General features: G+C 40.1%; 1 long non-coding RNA gene across 2 annotated transcripts; it reads left to right on the forward strand.

Moving 5' to 3' along the window:
• Positions 1-1,549: 1,549 nt before the first annotated feature.
• On the forward strand, positions 1,550-3,904 carry LOC132856627 (uncharacterized). 2 transcript variants are annotated; one of them, XR_009649444.1, is made up of 3 exons: positions 1,550-1,863; positions 1,938-1,993; positions 2,126-3,904. It is a non-coding gene; the product is annotated as an uncharacterized LOC132856627 (long non-coding RNA). The 2 variants fall into 2 exon arrangements; XR_009649443.1 differs by lacking the exon at positions 1,550-1,863 and having other exon boundaries at positions 1,869-1,993.
• Positions 3,905-13,422: the final 9,518 nt, after the last annotated feature.

A 13,422-nucleotide genomic window follows, 5' to 3' on the forward strand; every position in this document is an offset into this window, starting at 1 on the left:
CCTACCAACCTTGTAATTTTAAAGTGAAGCTGGCATTTAGCAGCTTCATTGAATGGTGCAGAATTTCACCAGGTTTTCATTCATTTTCTTTCTTCAATTAATTGCTGCCTATGATGTGGAAAGTATTTTCTGTTCCTCTATATACTCACATGAAACCTTTTGAGGTTGATACCATATCAAAGATGTGTGCCATTAAAGCCCTTGAGATGCACACTTAACCAATTGGCTTTTCTACGCTAAGAGTAATAAGGCATTAACCTTGGCATGAAGCAGTGGCAACAATTCATTTGAAGACCAGCTAACTACTGAAGGCTCACAATGTGGGTTAAATGGGGATAGAATAGGCACATCCCTTCATGCCCATTTTATCAACAGGGGCCCAAGCACAAAGGGAGGTGGGGTCAGCCCACCCACACTGCACAGTCTGCCCACATCCTGGGCCCTGTGTCCTCATCATTTGGCACTCAGCTTGGCTTGGACAAAGACCAAAATGGCTGTTGCCTCCAGTGCAGTGTCCCTTTACCCTCTTAAGTTCTGCCAGTTGAACCAAGGGTTTTGTGTGATACTTCCTCCTCTTTTAACCCTTATTTCCTTTCTGAGACTGATCTTCATCAGCACTCCTGTTTGTCCACTGGTCACTTAAACGTGACCAAGATGCCGAGTCTTTGGGTTTGTGTTTGAAGATGGTTCAAAACAATCCAGAAACATTCAGGTCATCAGCTACGTTCAGGTGTGTCATGTTATAGTGAGGAACTCATAATGGAGTGAACAAGCCAATGCAGGCAAACTAAATTAAATGGCTTATTAAACGTATATTTCTGCAATATAATTATGTAAAACATTTCCTTGAAGGATTAAATTTGTGGAAGGAATTTCAAATTTTTCAATGAAATGAAAAAATACATCATAAAAATATGAATCACTTCTTGTGATTGAATATGTATCATTTTGTAGACGTATTCTGGGCCAGGTTTCGTCTAAAAAATTGATGATATTGAACTATAAAGCATATATTTTCAGTGCTATATTTTATATTGTTTTAAACAATATAATGATGAGGTATTGCATACTGTATACTTTTCTAATATCTAAGATCAAGAGGCTTCGAAAACCTTTCCTCTCAGTCAACCAATCAGATAACTGGATCAAAGACAAAGTTCACCACCATAGAAGTTGGCAGCTGACATAAGGATTGAATGCACTGTTCTTTAACACTGTTTATTTACTATCAATGTTCCCCCCTGCTAACATTGAACAGACCACTTCCTGCCCTGTGGCTGTACGGAGTCCTATTTCCGACCCTTAGTGCCCTAACCTGTTCCTCCACTCGGCAGCTTGTAGCTTTTGGCCTATCTGGTTGCCATTACCAAGGGCTTGTTGAGAAACTCTGCATGCATTCACCCCACCTCAAGTTTCTCAGAGGTCAACTGGGGTCAAACAGAATGTCAGAACTCGAGCTATTTCCCAGATCTGTTCAATGATAGCATGGAACCCAATCAGAGTTGTTTTAGGAGTCTTTGTTGTCGTGCTCTTCCAGACGACAGCACATGTACTCGTTTCTTTATGGAATGTAAAGGCTGTGGAGAGATGTTTTTGTGGGTCTTGGGTAGGACACAGCCTGCCAACCCTTTGTGCTCCTCCATCTTCTGTGGCATGTAGAAGGGATGGTATCGATCAAGGTTTTCCACACAGGATATCCCTCAGGGCTCCTTGCAAAAGTGTGCAGCAGGGTGTTAAGAAGCTCCACCGGGAGTGAAAACAGAAACACAAGTCCCACAAGTTCACCCTTGAGAGAAGTTCACATTCCCAAATGTCCAGTGTGATTTGAAGGATTTCCTCCCACAACTTCTTATCAGACTAAAGGTGAACGCTTTTGTGTCTCTATCGGAAAAGTTATACTTCAAAACATAAATTTAAACACACGGTCTTTACTTTAGGATAAGGCTGCTGCTTAAGATTAGTGACTTAAGAGCTCCTGGCATCTGAATATCAGGTGAGCTTTTCCACACATTATATACCACATTACAGCTTTTAACTCCTTCTGATTCCATCATTTCTGAATCTAAACGTATGTCTGAAGCCGCATTCCCAAACTGTTGGAATTCTTTATTTGTCCTCGACCCAGACGCCGAAAGCTCTTCAAACAGGATACGGAGGTAGATGGCAAAGGAGATTTGAAGTGATAGCCCATTTTAGAGAAGAGAAAGGCCCTAATTGTCTCTGCTCCCCACAGCTCCCTCCCTGCAACAGCCTCGCATGCCACTGGAGAAAGAAAAGGAGAAGAAAGCGGCTGAGAGAGATAGAGAGTGAGAGAAAAAAAAAACGAGCAAGAGAGAGAGAGAGAGCTGGAGAGGACAGTTTCGCTGTGCAGCTGCTCCCGTGGATGTTTTTGGATTACATCAGTGCTGTGCCAAAGAAAGGAGCGAAGGACAGATAGACAAGGGATCAGAGGGAGAAGGGAGCGGGGCACACTCCACAAATCAGGGCTCTTAGTTTGGGAGGGGGCCCCGGCTCGGTTCTTGGAGTTCTCTCGGACAGAGCTGTCATTGTTAGCAGGTTGAAGTGGGTAAAGCCAGGACTGAATAGTGCAGAAGGCCCCCCTCATCACCACTGCTCCCCCCTCTACATCCTGACAACACAGCAACAGCAACTCAACCTTGCCCTGTCAGCTGCCTGCGCCTGAGCCCCACGCCTCGGCCCCGCGTCTGAGCTTGGCATACAGCTGAGATTACATTGCTCCGGGCACACACTCCTGCTTCGTCTTTGGAATTAATACTTACACATCTCTGTTTGGCCAGCAGGCACAGGGCATTGAGACTGTCAAACAGAACGAGAGAAAAGCTGGGCCCAAGAAATTTACAGAGGAGTGTAAAAGGGATTTTGTCGCTTTTAAACACCATTAGGTTTTACTTTGTAGTGTAGTTTCAAAATGTTTTCTGGTGTTCTGGTGGTGGTTTTGGTTATATTACTGCTATTTCGCAGGGTTTTATGGAATGTCATCTGCCTTTTCATTGGTGATAAACTGCTCAGGAAAAAGCCAAGAGCCAGGAGACAGAGGGAACTGTCAGAATAGAAGTCACTATAAGAACAGTTTTGGTTGATTTTTGTTTTTTGTTTTTTGTTTTTTTCTTTTATTATTGTTGAATATCAATTGGGTCAAATTTGAACTAAAATTTAATTACTACATTCACAATCAGAGGAAATTGTCATAATAGAAGTCGCTATGAGTAAAAATTAATTTTTTTAGTTTTTCCTTTCAAGTGTTTTCTTTTCTTTTTTTAATGCATGTTCTTGAATGTCATTTGGCTCAAATTTAAATTTGAACACATTCACATTCTTATTTCTGGAATGCTACTACTACTAATTTTTAATCAACATCATCATCATCATCATCATCCCAGGTTGTTATGTCATTTCAATAAATAATTTGTACATCTTTAAAAGAATCAGATTAAATGGTACAATACACACCAAGTGATGAGATTAAAGGCTGATGCAGTAAACACTTCTTGCTGACTTCCTAAATGCCTCATTTTAGTCATGAACCTACTGTAATAGTCAAATAAATCACTGAGAATATAAGAAAAAAAAAATTAGATCAAAACCCGAGCTGATTTTCTAACTGTAACATAGATTGGCTGCTTGCTAGATTGGCAAATATATGCGTCTGATAGAATGACACACGATGTTCATAAATCATGGCATTTTAAAAGGTGATCATTTCAGTAGATTATACTGAGGAATACATAGTTCACCACAGAAAAAAAATAATTTGAATAATGATCATTTACACATAATTTATTTCATGCATGTTTAAAATCTATACTTTACTTCTTGAAGTGATCTGTGAAATTGTAATTTAATTTTTGGCACCCAATAAATAAAGATAACATTTCTTTAAAAAGTTTTGTGAGAGTAAAGATTTATGAGTGAATTATTATTTAAAATGTGAAGTGATTTATCTGATCTCTCTTTCACATGCTCCAGTTTCAGCACTTTATAACCGTAATAGATAAAGCTGTAACTCTCTGAGGTTTTCCCTCACTTTTTTCTTGCTAACATGGCCAGCTGCTGGTGAAGGAATGCTGTTATAGGGCCTTTTTACACCTGGTCACTTCATGTGTTGTCTCTGATCCGATAGCTATCTGATTTGTTAAAACTGTTCCATTTACATCAGGCCACATAAATGCGTCTCGGCGAATCGGATATCGATCCGATCTTTCTACTCCCGCCCAAAATGCAAATATATTTGACCTCATTTCCGGGGTAATTGAAATGGAACACGCTTTGGTGTATGCGCTTTTCAGAATGCAATAAAAAAGAAGACGCAAAAACTTGTTACGACGGTTATGGTACAAAAAACAGCGTTTACTGTTTGCTGCATTTTCGCTGGCAGCAGCAGCGCATTTTAAGACCCAACGAGACACCTGAGTGAAAGATCACCTGCGAGTGACGTACTTCCGTTTGGGAGGAGTATAGCGCTGACGTATGTGGCTTGAACAACCACATTCATTTACACCTGTCCAGTTTCATCTGAAATGCGTCCCAGACCACCTCCTGAAGTGGTTTGAACCATCTGATTTATATCCGTCTCGAAAACGTTTCCGAGGGCATTTAGACCTGGTCTTTTTACCATCGGATAGCTATCTGATCACAGAAAACACATGAAGTGACCAGGTGTAAAAAGGCCCTTAGAGTAAGTGAAAACAGGAAGTAAAGTGTCTCATGGATGTTCTAGAATAAGGGTTCGCCAACCCTAAACCTTTTGTCTTTTCGAAATGGTACAATTTAGAATTGTCTTGTCAATTTTTCTCATACTGTAGCTTCGCAATTGGATTAAAGTTTGGACATTGACCGGACCATTATAATACATTCAGTTTCTTGGTTTATGCTACAGTGTAGTTTTGGCAGTAAAGTTTGGTCCGTTGTCTTGTTAGAAGACAAAACTTCAGACCAAGATTTAAGTCTTAGATTAGATCAGGTTTCCCTTTAATTCAATTTTATATCTATAGCACTAAAAGGTGAGCAATCCAGAGGCAACGGTGTTTAGGAAAAAACTCCCTGAGCAGCACGAGAAAAGAACGAATCTCAAAATGGAAACCCATACTCATCTGGGTGACACCAGAGAGTGTGTTTATGAATCATTTCCTTTTTGTAACTGCATGTTATCAATTCGATTGTGTAACAAGGAGCTTTTTAATTACCCTCCATCCATCTTGACCTTAATACTGACTAGTTTCCCAGTCCTTGCAGCTACCCCACCATCTCTAAATATATCGATATTGTATGTATATTAAAATTAAGCCACTACACCTTGATTGCTCATACCAAACCCTTCTACTAAAATGACACTTTATTAAACAGCAGTTGACACCCCTACATACACCCTCAACTTTTGGAAGACTTTATTCTGTTTCTTTTTAAAGGTCACATTAATAAAAGTGCAAATTAAATCAAAGTCAGAATCAGAATCAGGTTTATTGGCCAAGTGTGTTGACACACACAAGGAATTTTGTTCCAGCAGTTTGTGACTCTCGAAGGTACAAACATAAATAACACTATACTGTACAAGAAAACAATGCAGACGATGAGATACAATATAGACAGAATGAGTATAAAATATGAATATAGAATGAATAAAATATATAAGGGGGGCACCATGGCTTAGTGGTTAGCACGTTCGCTTCACACCTCCAGGGTTGGGGGTTCGATTCCCGGCTCCGCCTTGTGTGTGTGGAGTTTGCATGTTCTCCCTGTGCCTCGGGGGTTTCCTCCGGGTACTCCGGTTTCCTCCCCGGTCCAAAGACATGCATGGTAGGTTGATTGGCATCTCTGGAAAATTGTCCGTAGTGTGTGATTGTGTGAGTGAATGAGAGTGTGTGTGTGCCCTGCGATGGGTTGGCACTCCGTCCAGGGTGTATCCTGCCTTGATGCCCGATGACGCCTGAGATAGGCACAGGCTCCCCGTGACCCGAGGTAGTTCGGATAAGCGGTAGAAAATGAGTGAGTGAGTGAGTGAGTAAAATATATAAAATATGAATATAGAATATGAACGATCAGGTATGTACATAAAGTGTGGGAGTGCAAATAACAATTTTGTGCAATATGCAGCAGCAGTAATGTGTGTAATATACAGATGATGTGATGACTGACAGTCCTGATAATGCAGTACTTATGATAAGAAGCAGTGAATGTAATTATGGTGAGTTGTTAATCAGGGTGATTGTCTGGGGAAAGAAACTGTTCCTGTGTCTGTCAGTTTTAGTAAGCGCTTGTTAGTAAGCATTTATTAAGTGGAATAGTATTTTAAAGAAACATGGAATATGTTGACAGATAATGTTATTTTCAGCAGTCATACAGTTGTTTCTGTTAAATTATAAGGGACTGTTGGTTCTGTCATGGGAGTGAGCTCTGGAATCCTCCGTCGCTTTGCGTCTGACTGGTCGCACTGATTGATTGGTGTTGAGTGCATGGTCTAGTGCACTCTAAACGTTGAGAGAAAACTCAGACACTCCAGTTTTTAAAGACTGATCCATAAATCAAAATGAAGAAAAGACACACTTGAGCTTATTATTTATTTGTTTCAGATTTCTCTGTATTGATGAGCATTTTCTGCATGTGTTCTCATTTCTTCATTATGCGTTATTGTTCAGTCATCACGAAGCAGGCCGGGGAGTTGACTGACCAACAACCAGACGCCGCAGTTCACACAAAAAGAAGCAACACATTTACGAGGGCATGTTAAGAACAAGAATGCGCTTATTTTGTTATGGGAAAGTTCCTCTCCTTCATATGACTTTTTGGGGCATTTATATCTCATTTGAACTTAAGAATAGGACCATTGTGAGTTTTTCTTTTTTTTTTACAGCTGGCCTTTTTTGTTTTCTTATTTTTATATGGTGACGTTGCTCTTCAAATGGCCAACAATGCAGCTCGGTGGTCAGTCATGGGGCTCCCAGCATTGTGACATGTTTGGTGTGACCGCAACCCTCCCACAGATCCTAGCTGGCAGGATTTACTGTGCTTTTATTGTTTTATTGGACCCCCAAAGTCAAGGACCTGTTCTGGTAAATGTCCTGATTCATTACAACACAAAAGTATAACATGTTATCAAGTGATCTGTTATCAAGTTATCATGCTTTATCGTGCCAGAGATAAATAGGCAGATCTGAACTTTTGCTTTTTTCCGGTCAGTGCACGTAGTAGTTTAATTGTGCACATGTACATGCCCCATGCTTTGTAGCGTCTGAGTGTGTGAGTGTACTAATGACTTTGGCTTAACCTCTATTCCTGTTCTGTCCGGGTGCCACACTGGAGCATGGTGTTGACACTGCAGGGCTGGAACGGAGTTACAAAAGATGAAAAAAGAGTGGTCCTTTAACTGACTAAGCCATGATCTATTTTTTTTTTTAAAGAAATGTTATAAAAAGACTACAAAGCTTTTTCTTTTTCAACAGAAACATATTACTCAGACTCCTACATACCTGTATATAAAATCTAGAATAAAAATGCACACTAGACTTAAATTGTAAGTAAATATGCTAAATTTAAGAAAAAGTTTATAAAAGAGTGAACAGAAAAAATAAAAAGTAAGAAGAGGTAATAGAATGCATTACATTAGTGGTAATGATTCCAATTCAGATTAGAAAAACAAAATATATCATGCAAGTGAGTTACATTGAACAGTGAACTCTCTCTCTCTCTCTCTCTCTCTCTCTCTCTCTCATTCTCTCATTTTCTACCGCATATCCGAACTACTCTGGGTCACAGGGAGCCTGTGCCTATCTCAGGCGTCATTGGGCATCAAGGCAGGATACACCCTGGACGGAGTGCCAACCCATCGCAGGTGAACAGTGAACTAAATACGGTAAACGAGTCTTTATGGAATCCAAAGAGATATATAAGGAATATAACATGTGACATGAAGACACACATGAAGACATATTGATTATTTATCAGTACAGCACACACAGTACTTTAGTGTTTCTTTCTGTTATAATACATCACAGCAATTTGCCAATGCAAACATTGATTATTTCATGTGATCACAACCAGAAGCAATAGTTCCATCATCAGCATCCATTTTCTCTCTTTATTGGATTTAATAATTCAAAAAAATTTGTTTGTCAGGTTTCCCAGAATCCATAAATTACTCAATCCTGGAGATTTTCCTGTGTTGGAAAACATACTGTAGTTACAGCTATTATATAAACCTGTGATTTGCCTGGCAGAACTTATAATAAAATAATTGTTCCTTTCCTATAAAGAGCACTGAAACTGATTTCTGAGGTGATTTTTTTTTCATCTAATCATTTCTGACTCCAGATAAAGTCTGTATAAGCCTCTAGGTTACAGGACATAAAAACAAATGAACTAATAGAGCGAAGGCTTGTACTTGACCATCAACAACACAATGAGCCCCGGTAATCCTTTCATCGTCTACCATCTGGTCACTCTCGTTTTGGCAAATGTTTTCATGATGTCTTTGTCACCTCATCCTGTTATAAATGAGTCTAAAAGGGATTCCTCAGATGCCAAACTTGAGCCATGTCAAAATGGAAGCTTCCCAGTGCTTTGATGAATCAGGGCTGTGTCCGTTCCCAGAGGAATGTTTCTGCAGTCATGTTTATCATAAGGCCCTGATGGTGCTGGTGTCCAGCCTGGAGTTAAGCTTTGGGTCAGCCTGGATGCCAAGGCCTTAAAAAAATGTCAGTAAAACTAATGGCCCCTAATGGGACCACCAGAGGCGGTTGTTGCCATGTAAACTTGCCCTCCACTTCCCCTTTTCTCTAACACCAAGAAAATCTGACCTATCCTAACAATGGCCTGGTGAAAGAGTTTAAAAAGCATGGCTTCAACAAGGATTCACACCTCTCCAAGGAGGCTCTTATGTTTACAGCGTCTTTAAGCTTTTACCAATTACAATTTACACCTAACCAAAAACACCTCCGGTACTTTCCCCGATTTCATGGCCCTCTGTTGTCTCCCAATTTCATGGTGTATGTTGCTATTCATCCCTTAAAAGGCTTAAACTCGCCTTCTCCAGGCCATCATTTTGGGAATGTGGCAGACAGTGTGGTCTCTCAGACGTTTCACCCCGGGGTGAAGCATTTATACCCAAGACATCTGTGTGACTTCAGAGTCACCTTGTCATTCCTCAACTCAAATGACCTAATGGTTGAGCCTTGACCACTTAAAAAGGGATTCAAACTAAAAAGTGTGTTATCTATCAGATATTAACTTACACAAGACATCCACAAGAGATGATACCCAAAGTGAGGAAAACTGGAAATCAAGAAGTTTTAAAAACTGGATTGTTACGAATATTCAAGCATTCACATATATATGAGATCTTTTTTTTTTTTTTCAAATAATATGACCAAGAATTAATCGTGTTGTATTTTATCCTTCCTTTATGCCTCAGCTTTTGTGAATTCTTAAATCTTATTAGATAAAAGGTGCTGATTCATTTTCTATAAGAGCAGCTCTGACAATCATTTCCTCTGTAACTGAAATGAACTACGCTTATCCGAACTACCTCGGGTCACGGGGAGCCTGTGCCTATCTCAGGCGTCATCGGGCATCAAGGCAGGATACACCCTGGACGGAGCGCCAACCCATCGCAGGGCACACACACACACTCTCATTCACTCACGCACTCACACACTATGGACAATTTTCCAGAGATGCCAATCAACCTACCATGCATGTCTTTGGATCGGGGGAGGAAACCGGAGTACCCGGAGGAAACCCCCGAGGCAGGGGGAGAACATGCACTGAAATGATAAATAAATAAATTAAATAATACGCTTATGCTACTATATTATTGTTCCTGAACTGACAATTCTTTTACACACCACATAATTTAAACCTAATAAAAAAGCTGTTGCTCTGAAGCATCAAAAACAAGTGCTTGCTAATATGATTAAGATGAAGCGTGTATAAGATTTATGGAAGGAGTCTCCAGTATCAGTGCTCCAGTATCAGAGAGACAGTCAGTTTTCAACCCTTTTTTAACCACGGGAAAAGTCTACGAAAGTTTCATGACAAGGTGTGCTTTTTGTCTTATTCGTGGTTTGTTTCTTAATACAAACTTATTATTGTGGTTTAGGAGAAAAAAAAAACAAAAATTAAATTAGCATATTTCTTGAAATCCAGAAAATCTAGAAGAATCCTTGAATACAAATCAATATGTTGATACGCTGATAAGTCACTCCTGTTATCACTCTTAACCTAACTAAACGAATCACCTCCAGATGTCCTTGAATATGAACCGTGTCTTGAATTGCAAGTATGCATGGCTAGATCATTTAACGACTTGTTGCCTCATCAGTCTCAGAAACATGGGGTGAAACAGCCTCTGTTTTAAAACACTTCATCTTTTTTTTGTGAATGGGAATTCCTTCCAGAAGGAGGAGAAGGGAAAAAAAAACTCTTCCGGCCCATTTAAGCTGCATCTGGGAGGCCTCTGTTTGAGCACGGTGAGGGAGAGAAGTGTTTATTTAACTTTCACCACTTCCTGCTGCAGCTTTACATTTACCTAAGAGCAGGTTTAAGCTGAGGCTTTTTGTTTACTACTGTACATGTGTCAGATTACAGCGCTCTCCCTCTATTGAACTTCTGCTAAATCTTTTTAGGACTGTCATGAGGCATCAGATTTCCTCTTTGGAAAGGATGACAGAGCTACATCATAACATCATTTCTTAATTCCAGAAACATCTGTATTCTGTTGTTTCATTCTTTCTCCATTTTCATGAACACTCTGCACCCCCCAACAATCACCCCTCCTTCCCACAAAAACCTCACCACGCTACCCTCAAGCCCTTCATACAAGAGTGCTAAATGCACATTTTCACCATTTCCTTCCCCTCCACCGAACCCTCTGTCTTTGAGCGAGAGGCCTTAACGCTTTTAAACTAGCCCTAACCCAAAGGGATCCATTTATTTTCATGTGGGACGTTCCCCCACCCAGCGCTGCTCAGGCCTGAGTCCTGTGGGTTCCAGCAGTGGGGCTCTCTGTGTGACACTATTTAAAGCCACATCTGCCGGCAGGCTCCATTTGCATTTCTGAACGCATGCACCACAAGAGCTACACCCTCACAGCTTAGCATAGCAGAGCACCCATCTGTTAAGAAAATATAGACCCTCTGCAGCTCTCAATCTTGGGTTGGAAGAAAGAACAGAGCTTTAAGGAACCTCCTCTGAGTTGTTTCTACATTCTTCTTATTGATGCAGAGAGTCTTTTGTTCACACAAATGCATCTGGAGCCTGAGGTTATAAAATGACAGTGTTAGTTGTTGTTGTGTTGTTTTACATATATTTAAAAAAATAAAGTTAGGTATAAATGTGTGTTAAAACCTGATATTACATCCACATAGTTAATTTCCTATAAGCACTATTAGGTATCACACTGTTCCTGTGACCGCATCTCAGTAGGTGTTCTATTGAGCTTATAGTGCACTACAATGTCATTATGTTATACCCTAAGTTGTGAGCACATATAGTGAATACAAAGCTGTTTGACGTGACATAAGTGACGTGACATACAGCTATTTGTGGGTCAATCTAACTGAAGATGGTTTTGTACTGTACATGGATGTGTTAAAGAAAAAAAAACAGCAATAAAAAAATAATATGAAAGAAATTAGTCCAAATTATTTGACAAAATTTGTGATTTTGTAATCTCGCTACCTCACGATCTTCTTTTACAGAATTCTCACTTTGTATTGTTTTTTTTAGATTTCAGTATAAACACTTGTGCTACTGCTAACGTTCGCTGGCTGGTAGTATAAAATGTTATGCTCATTAATATGTGAATGCATTCAAATAGTTTTTAATTCAATAAAAAAATAAAAGTTATGGTACACACCTATACATCAAGTTTCGATACAAGCCCAGCATTAACGATCCATCCACTTCCTTTACCTCCTTTCTTAGTTCAACTACTGAAAGAAAAGCACTTCTTTTAAAAAGCACGATGTCCAACCAACCGCATTACACAACTGATGGTAAACTTCTGGGCCTCTTTCAATTCATAGTGCTGACCTTTTGGTGTACCACACTCCACTGCAGTTTATTTATTTGAACTTTGTATCATGCCCTAACTCTCAGCTATTCATAAAGACACTAGGCTTAGTTTTCTTGTAGGGCTCCAAGGGTAAGATCACTTACTTTCATGGTGGCTGTGGCCCATTTTCTGTTTTTCCAAGCCTCTAGTTCTCTTACACCTACATTTTAAATGCTTGCATTTTGTGAATGCGTAATTACAGTGCATTGTGCACAGTGACTATAGTATAGAGATTGCCTGTCTACTTGCATTAGAGTAATTTAATTGTGTGGGCATCTCGAGACGGCGCTCTTTTTAGATCAATCTGAAGTCCATCGCAAAAACCATGTGTTTTTCACAAGATGCTGGGGGAGCAGGGGTTGTCACCGCTTGTTGTTGTTACATGATCGACCTCTGAATTAAGGCTGCAGCCAAAGAGAGCGTGGAGGATTTACGCGTTCAGAAACTCCCTCTTGTGAAAGCGCGTTTGTCTTGTGTGTTGTTCCTTCCATTCACTTTCTGATGAGTGCTGCATTTCTTTAAACATGTCTCAAATTGAAGGGAGCTTTGTCTGAAGGTGCTGCGAATCATGCAGCATAAAGCCCAGCACTGATACCCCTGTTAATTGGTATGTTCTTTGAGTTAGAAGTGCAGGCTGGTCTGCCAACGGGTGGCGCTCAGTCACAGTGGAACTCGGCTCTCGGTGGTTGTGGAAACTTGCACCATATTCTGTGGATCTGTTTTTGTTTTAGGGATTGGATAGTTCAAGCCTGCAATGTTTTTGTTTTAGGCTTAAGCAAAAAAATAGAAAAAACTTTTTCTGTACCACTGTTAAGTTTTGTCACTATAGGACCATATTCCATTTTATCAAACACCAACCATTTGTAGAGAACCAGTATAGTTAAGGCTAATGGAATAAATACAGCCACAATGCAACACTTGAAGTTCTACAAAACAAATTACTTCTTCGTTCTAATTTCTACACAACGTTTGCCCATCAATTCCAGTTTTTTTATCACGGTACCCGTGTCACTCTTTCCCACAATCAACACAGCGGGCTGATCAAAGTTAGTGCATAGTAATTGGTCTCTATTTACTCTCCAAAACAAACATGCATTCTGCTGAGGTGGCTCCATGCTGACTGCACCCTCTAACCTGTGTTCACAACGTGGGCGGCAGAATCCTGGAATTCGCATATGTACCTGACCGACAAAGGTGCAAGCTGACCCCTTTCTGATCTCATGTGCCAAGCTTATCAACTGGTTTGCTATGTATTGCAATCACAGTGCAAGGAAACATGCCTCTCTTTGCTCTGGCTGAACTGCCAGGCCTGGGTTTAAAACAGTACATTGCTCTTGATTTGGCTTTTAGACCCA

This window comes from Tachysurus vachellii, chromosome 1 (assembly GCF_030014155.1).
Source record: "Tachysurus vachellii isolate PV-2020 chromosome 1, HZAU_Pvac_v1, whole genome shotgun sequence".
NCBI classification, from domain to species: domain Eukaryota; kingdom Metazoa; phylum Chordata; class Actinopteri; order Siluriformes; family Bagridae; genus Tachysurus; species Tachysurus vachellii.